Below are 8,913 nucleotides of genomic sequence, written 5' to 3' on the forward strand. Positions count from 1 at the left end.
CTCTGAAAAGTGGCAGGTGCACCACAAAAGCCAAAAGAAACTTTGCAGAAAGCAAACATGCCGAATGAACAAGTGAAAGTAGTCTTCTCTTGATATTCTGGTACAATACAAATCCGATTGTAGCCCGAATAACCATCCAAAAGACAATAATACTCATGACCAGCCAACCTATCAAATATCTGATCAATAAATGGAAGTGGGAAGTGATCCTTCCTTGTGGCTTTATTCAACTTTCTGTAGTCCATGCATACCCTCCGTCCTGTGACTGTTCGAGTGGGGATGAGCTCGTTCTTCTCATTTGCTACAACAGTTATACCTCATTTCTTAGGTACACATTGCACGGGGCTCACCCAAGAACTGTCAGAAATAGGATATATAATTCCTGCATCTAGCCACTTTAGAATTTCTTTCTTCACCACTTCTTTCATAATAGGATTTAGCCTTCGTTGTTGCTCAACAGTCGGCTTGTTACCTTCCTCTAGAAGAATTTTATGCATGTAGTACGAAGGGCTGAGCCCTTTTATATCTGCTATAATCCATCCGATGGCCGATTTGAATTCTCTCAAAATCGTCAAGAGGTTGTCCTCATCACTACCTGAAAGGTTAGATGCAATAATAACAGGTAAAGTAGATGCATCACCTAAAAAAGCATACCTTAAGTGTTCAGGCAATGGTTTAAGCTCCAAAGTAGGTGCTTCCTCAATAGATGGTTTGAGCTTTCCCTCAGCATTCTTGAGATCAGTATTACCAAGAGATTCAAATGGAATGTCTAGCTTTCGTTTCCAAGAAGAAGCATTTAGATATTGTAACTGCTCATTGCCTTCTTCATCATCACTGTCAAATTTCCCCAATAAGCCTTTTTCTAAGGCATCAGACCTTAGCACATGATCCAGTTTTGAAATAACTGCAGAATCGACTAAATCCATCTTGAAGCACTCCTCATCTTCCGTAGGGAATTTCATTGTATTGAACACATTGAATGTCACATCCTGATCTTGCACCCTCATAGTAAGTTCACCCTTTTGCACATCTATCAAGGTACGGCCTGTAGCCAAGAAAAGTCTTCCCAAGATTATGGGAATCTTCTTAACTTCCTCAAAATCCAGAATAATAAAGTCTGCAGGAAAGATGAGCTTGTCCACTTTTACTAGCATGTCCTCCACGATGCCTCGTGGGTATGTAATCGAACGATCAGCCAATTGTAGTGACATGTAGGTGGGCTTCGGATCAGGAAAATTCAGCTTTTTGAAGATAGACAACAGCATCAGATTGATGCTTGCTCCCAAATCGCAAAGGCACTTGTCGAATGAAAACTTGCCAATGGTGCAAGGAATGGTGAAGCTACCTGGATCCTTAAGCTTTTGAGGTAACTTTTGTTGCAGCACGGCACTGCACTCTTCCGTTAGAGCAATAATATCAAGATCATCCAGTTTCACCTTCCTTGAAAGAATACCTTTCATGAATTTCGTATAACTAGGCATTTGCTCCAGAGCCTCAGCAAAAGGTATGTTGATGTGAAGTTTCTTGAACACCTCCAGAAACTTACCAAATTGCTTGTCCAGCTTTTGTTTTCGCAATCTCTTAGGAAAAGGTGGTGGAGGATAGAGTTGTTTCTCCCCTGTATTACCCTCAGGAAGAGTGTGTTCAACAGTAGCCTTCCTTGGTTCCCCCCTTTCTCCTTTTGCTTTTCTTCTTCATCTATAACTTCAGCTTCTCCATCTTTTGCTTTTTCAGCATCAGCAACTTTTCCAGACCTTAAGGTGATAGCTTTGACTTGCTCCTTAGCTTCCTTCCTGCCTGGCACTTCAGTATCGCTCTGAAGTATGCCAGGTTGACGATTGAGCAATGCATTGGCTATTTGTCCAGTTTGATTTTCTAAGGTCTTGATCGAAACAGCCTGACTTTTGCACAACAGCTGTAACTCCCCAAAATCAGCACTAGAAGGTGGAGCAGCACCTCCTTGTTGAGGATATGATTGCCTTTGAGCATATTGCTGAGGTTTCTGGAATCCAGGTGGATTAAACTGTTTACTTGCAGCTTGCTGATATGGTTGCTGAACAACATTCTGATTATTGCTCCAGATGAAATTGGGATGATTTCTGTTATGAGGATGATAAGTAGCGGGCACAGGCTACTGCGATCTCTGAAAATTGTTCACATACTGAACAGATTCATTAACAAGAGAACACTGATTCGTAGATGAGAGCCTACACAAAGCTCACAGACAATAGCTATTTGATTGACTCCATAGTTGGCTAAAGGATCGACCTTTATAGACAGCGCTTGGAGCTGCGCTGCAATAGCTGTAGCTGCATCAACTTTCAGAATACCTGCTACCTTCCCAGGCATCATCCTTTGAGTTGGGTTTTGATACTCGTTTGTAACCATAGTTTCAATGAGATTATAAGCCTCAGTATAGCTTTTGGCCCACAAAGCGCCTCCAGAAGCTGCATCGAGCATGGGCCAAGATTGGACCCCCAAATCATTATAGAAACCAGTGATCACCATCCAGTCAGGCATAACATGATGTGGACACTTTCTCAACATCTCCTTGTAGCGCTCCCAAGCTTCGCACATAGATTCTCCTTGTTGTTGCGCAAACTAAGTAAGAGCACTCCTCATAGCTACAGTATTGGCCATTGGATAGAACTTCACCAGAAACTTTTGCATAAGATCTTCCCAATTAGTGATGGACCCAGCTGGTAAAGAATGTAACCAGTCCTTAGCTTTGTCCCTTAAAGAGAATGGCAAAAGCCTTAGCTTGATAGCCTCATCAGTAACACCATTATATTTGAAAGTATTACAGATCTCGATAAAATTCCTGATATGCATATTGGGATCTTCAGTCGCAGCACCTCCGAAAGAAATAGAATTTTGCACCATCTGAATAGTACCCGGCTTGATTTCAAAAGTATTGGCCAGAATAACCGGATGAATGATGCTTAACTGAATGTCATCAATTTTAGGCCGAGAAAATCCATATGAACTGGATCAGCTTGAACTATACGATCACCCATTGTTAAAGGTTCTTTCTTTTCACTCTCTTTATCTGAATCTTCAAAAACTATCTTCTCCGAAAAGTCAAGAGCTGTATCTGTCTCCTCAACTGTATCTAGATTTCTCTTGCGGATGCGAGAACGTGTTTGCATAAACGCTCACTAGAGTACCTGAAACACAACCGAAAGCAGTAAGTAACAAGTCTTAATCAATGAATCCTAATGACCATTGATGGCAAGTACATAAACTAAACAAATTAACACCGAGTCCCCGGCAGCGGCGCCAAAAACTTGTTAGGCACAAAGCATGCGCTAAATAACTCAGGCAAGTATACGTGTTCGCAAGTAATATAGAATGATTTCCAATTCGTTCCCATGAAGACTCTGATTAATTATATTTAATTAACACTTAATCACCAATGTATGATTACTCTTCAATGTCAAGACAATAACAATTAAGATTGATCAATTACTATTAACTACGAGAATAAAACACTTAAATTAACAATATTAAACACACATGAGACCATAACTTCATTACTACTTCATTCAATAGTTATTGTTATTACCCTTATCATGTAATGGTGATGATATTAATCGAACAACACGAAACTGATAGACACCAACTTTCGTTGTATGAATACCATTCTACCAAGCATCCATAATTAAGATAGAAGTTGAATAGGCATCAATTATGTTGAGACCCTATATGTCTACAGAATTTGACAACATAACGATTTAAGCGCAAGTTATTCATTACGATTATACAGGGTAAGTAAAACGGTTAGAGTTACCCACTAATCATGCATACAATACATGAACCTATACTAGCAGGGCAAGTTCTAAATCTCAAGATTCACTGTCGCTTCACAAGAGATTAACAATCTATCTTATATGTTCGCGACATACATAAGATGAATAAGCAAAACTTATGCTAGATATTATACAATCACCACATACCAAGGTATTAAACAATTAACTAAAAAAATCCATAGTAAATCCGCTATGATCCCATGATCACGATTACCCCATGATAGAACTCATCGTCACCACGGGTTCATATGAAAACATGATAATAACACAACGATATAAACTAATTAAAATACTTAATAAAAACAGAGTACGTCACAAGAGTATTAAGGTTCAAAGAGTAAAGAAAACTAGCATCCACTGTTACAACAAATTAAAAGAATCATAAGATAAATGTATGCTTCCTCTTCTTTGTTGTTGCGTGCTAAAACGGTCTTCTTTATCTTCTCTCCTTGTTACTTGTTGTTGAAAACGTCTCCCCAATAGGTTTATATAAGAGTCCACAAGAACCAGCGCCAACAGAAGTCCATTAGAACTCGAATTCTAAAAATCAGATTCTAAAATTACGAAACCAGGCAGCCGCCTCCTCCTTCCAGGCGGGCGCCTGCTACCAGGAGGTCGCCTGCTCCTTCCAGGCGGGCGCCTGTAAGCCTTCTGAAATTTTCCTATGTTTGCTTCTGATTTTGCTGATTTCTTCGCACAACTCCCCGTAACTGATTCCAAGCACTTTCCTTAGCTATTTTGATGAAATTCTCCTATCTAAGCAAGTTATACCCTGGAATGCAAAAACACTCAAAAACGCGTTAAATATATAGAATACTCGAGTTCAAGAAATCAATTCAAGCCGTTATAAGATGCTCTAAGTGGTATAAAATGCCACTTATCAATAACTTCACAGTGAATGTCATAGAACACCACATGATAACATCTGTCAGTGATTTGACTGATGCTTAGTAGATTGTGCTTCAGTCCTTCCACTAGAGCTATATGTTCTATTACTACCTTTCCAATTACCAAGTTGCCATATCCCATAGTGTGTCCTATATTTCTATCCCCATAAGATACATCTGGGCCAGCCTTCCTCTCAAATTCTGACAACATGGATTTATTTCCAATCATGTGTCCTGAACATCCACTATCCAAGACAAGAGTATTTTTCTTGTTACCCTGCAATCAGAGCAGTGATTAATTAGATAAATTTTTAAGGACCCACACTTCTTGGGTCCTCATTTTGAACAACTTAAGTTTCTATGATTCAGAGTTATTTCTAACAGTTTTTTCTTTATCAGAATCTGTCTTATCAGAAGTAGATTTAGTAGAACTGGCAGTATTAATCACATAAGCAGTTTTATTAAATTTTGGCAAAGGTTCATAGAAATTATGATACAGCTTATGATAAGAACTACAAGTGTAAATTGAATGCCAACTACTATCACAATGAAAACAAGGATTTTGTGGTTTGTAAAATACTGATCTACCCCTAACATCAGACTCAGGAATAGCAGTTTTCTTTTTCTTACTCCTCCTACAATCAATAGCAAGATGATTAGTACTACCACAGTTAAAACAAGATTTGCTAGGAGCATTGGGAACAAACTGTAACATCCGGGACATAGCGACTAATTATTTTTATCAATAAATGATTATTATGTGATTATTATGCGAATTTTTGGTGAATTATCTGATGATTGATAATAATATTTGAATGTTTGTATGTAATACAATGTGAGTATATTAATTTTAATATATCTAGAATAAAATATAGATAATTAAGGTATTTTACTGGTAATTTTTGGAGTGTTACATGACTTTATACTGATTTATGAATTTATTAATTATTTTCTGAATAATTACGAAACTATATTATAAAGTGGGGAATCATCCAACTTCAACCGTTTTTACGCTTTTACAACCCGAAACTCTTCCGAAAACTCTTTCCTAACCTAATCTGGTAATTCTGAACATTTTCCGTATTTTAACTTTTTCGATCTGGATTACGGTTTGACCCGTGCGCGTCCCGACGCAAAATTTTTGATGTTATAATCATTTTAATAAATCAACAAAATCCGTATTCTCAAAAGACGGGATAATATTACATTATTTTCGTATAAAGTGTTTTATAAGAATCCCGGTTGGGATATTTATACAACACGGCTATCAAATTGGATCGTTTTTGCAGTTACTTAGCGGCTAAGTAAGTATTTTATCGATCCAATACGATCCAACGGGTATTATTTTCCATATAACTATAAATACCATTTACTTATTATTTAATTATTATTTAATTATATAAAAATAAGAATACATAAATAAAAATCATAAAATTCCTTGAAAGTGTTCTTGGCGTTCTTGAGAATCAAAGCATGATTTTGGCCTGATCTAGAAACCGAATTAGGTCATGTTTGTAACCAAATCGAAGCTCTCGAGGAGCTCTACAAGTTTATACCATCAAAAGGTACCTCAGATCAGTAATTTTTGAAATTCAATTTTAGGGTTCATGTACGAAATTGGGGATTTTTGATTCGTGAATCGTTTGTTGATTTTGATGTTTGAATAAGCTTTATTATTGAATTTGCAATCGTTTGGTATATGGAATTGATTATTATAACCCCTAGAGTAGTGAAATCGAGTTCATGGATTTTGCTTAAATTTGGAGTCGATTTTCGGTTTTTGTTATTGATTATATGTTAATATGAATATGGGGGTTTGATTGTATGTACTGTAAGATTTATTTTCATATAATATTCGTTAGTTTTGGTGAAGGAATCACCGAAAACCGAATATTTTATTAGATTTAATTATTTATTTTAATTTAAAAATTCCGAAAAATAGTTTCCAGCTTTAAAATATTATTTTAAATTATTTTCAAGGCTCGATAATTATTATAAAATTATTTTAAAGTCATATTCGGGTATTCAAACCCTATTATTTAATTATAAAATGATTCGGAGACCCGTTTTAATTCCGAAAAATATCAAAAATTTGTATTAAATAGACTGTTCTTCCGTTTATTACGAAACGAACGCCTCTAGACTCAGAAAAATATTCTGCTTCCAATAAAAATATTTTCGAGACCTAAATTCTTTAGTATCAAAAGGCGTCTGTCCTATTAATCATTCTGAGTCGATTATTGATCGATAGAATACTCTTTTTGACCCGATTTCAATTTTACAAATATCGAGACCTATCTTTTGACGATTCAACTTATGTGCTACGTGAATTATGTGATTATGTGCTATGTGAATAATATGATTACATGCCCTTTGTGTACGTGTTATGTGGATAATGAGTCAGCTTGTCTTTTAAACGTTATCTGATTGAGATGTGGTCCTTATCTGTTATTATCGGGCAGGTAGACAATAGGGATAAACGTATAGACTAGACAATTATATATTTCCAGTTCATTGAATAGTATTATTTATGATAGATACACATAGTTCGAGGCATTCAAAGCCAGATAGAGATTGGAAAAGTAAAGCCTAATTACGTGTAGTCATGAAACGAGCGGATTCAGATGAGAGATAAATCTAAGATGATAAATAACAAGAAAGGTCAAGTAGCCTGTCAATGGAAATGCAGACACATCAGGACTAAGTGATATGGCAGATAGTTAAAGATCAGAGATTTATCAATTGAGGCAAGTATTCCTAAACCTTCTTATAATATACTTCCAATATCTCTTTCCTATTCTAAGTTCAGAATAGTTAAATATTTTACATTTTGCTGCAATTACTCTTAATTATGCAAGTACCTTTCATTATTGTTTCTTATTATTGGTTGATCTCTTGAGCAAAAACCCATTAATTCGGGTTATTTGCAAACCCTGAATCGGGATGTTTTGAAATCAAAGTGATTTGACATCAAAATACTCTACGGAATGGATGGTTACGATGAGGGCCATGAATGAGCTGGACCCTAAGGGCCAGAGATGGCTGGTCCCTTGATTATTAAGCCATAGTGCTTGGGTACCCCATATGTTGGTAGGTTTATGCAGTTGGGTATAGATCCGTACTATATCCTGACTGATCAGCAGATTATAGTGCATATGTTGGTTTCTAGTGTCCAGTCTAATTTATTGTTGATCGCCATTAACGTCATTCCTTCTTGAATAGTTCATAATTACAAAATTAAACAAAGATTTGATTCAAAGGAATGAAACATTGAAACGCTCATTGTTCTTTTACTAAAAAATGTGATTTATGATTAAAGGCCAATGAGGGCCGATGTTTTTGAAATCATTCAACTATCATTACCAGTAGTTCCTTTAATCTGATACTTGGAAACCATTTATGTTACTTGCTGGGCATTTTTGGCTCACTATTGCTTTGTGAACTCTTATTTTTCTCAGTATTAAATAAGGACAAAAGCGAATAGCTCTTAATAGACAGCAATAGTGGAGAGACTCCAGCTAAAGAAATTTGGAGGTGTTAGAGTGGTCAATACGAGGAAATTAGTAATGAGGTATTGGAATTGTATTTAGACATTGTAATTTTAGAAGGTTAGATTCTTATTTCATACCATAACCTGTAAGCGATCCTGATTGATGAGGGGTTTTTTGTATATTGTTTTAATATACAGGTTTATATTATTTAAAGTTGCTTAGTGACACCCAATCCTGACCCCGGATTTGGGGGTGCCACACAAACTTATAGTTAGATTCCTTAAAAATACCTTGCTTACCATTCTTGTTTCTTTTTAGTCTTTTTACTTGAGGTTTGTCAGTAACCTCAAATAATTTCTTTGTCAATTATCTTTTAGACAAAAGTCCTATGTTCTTTTCTTTCTTAACAGCCTTAATGGTCTCCTTGTTTTCCTCTCCTTGAGTTTTATCATTTACTACCTTTTCTTGGGATGCTGAGGTTGAACCGTTCTCAAAAGTAGATTTGGGTTCATCAGCTTCTGAAGAGATAAACTTAACAGGAGTCTTAAGGGTGATTTTATTTTCAGTGTCAACATCCTTAATTCCATCTACATAGCCAAAAACTTCTCTCCAGTTTTTCTTAGAAATAATCTCATGAACCTTTTTGCCTGAATCGATCCAGGTTTTAAGGGTTTTCCTCTCATTTTCTAATTCATTTTCTAACATACTATAGTTAGTTTCTAGTAT

General features: G+C 36.1%; 1 non-coding gene across 1 annotated transcript; it reads left to right on the forward strand.

Annotated features, from left to right (window-relative positions):
- Positions 1 to 2,518: 2,518 nt before the first annotated feature.
- Positions 2,519 to 2,625, forward strand: LOC141709301 (small nucleolar RNA R71). Its single transcript, XR_012569886.1, has one exon. It is a non-coding gene; the product is annotated as a small nucleolar RNA R71 (small nucleolar RNA).
- Positions 2,626 to 8,913: the final 6,288 nt, after the last annotated feature.

The sequence above is a fragment of the Apium graveolens genome, chromosome 2, assembly GCF_009905375.1.
Source record: "Apium graveolens cultivar Ventura chromosome 2, ASM990537v1, whole genome shotgun sequence".
NCBI lineage: Eukaryota > Viridiplantae > Streptophyta > Magnoliopsida > Apiales > Apiaceae > Apium > Apium graveolens.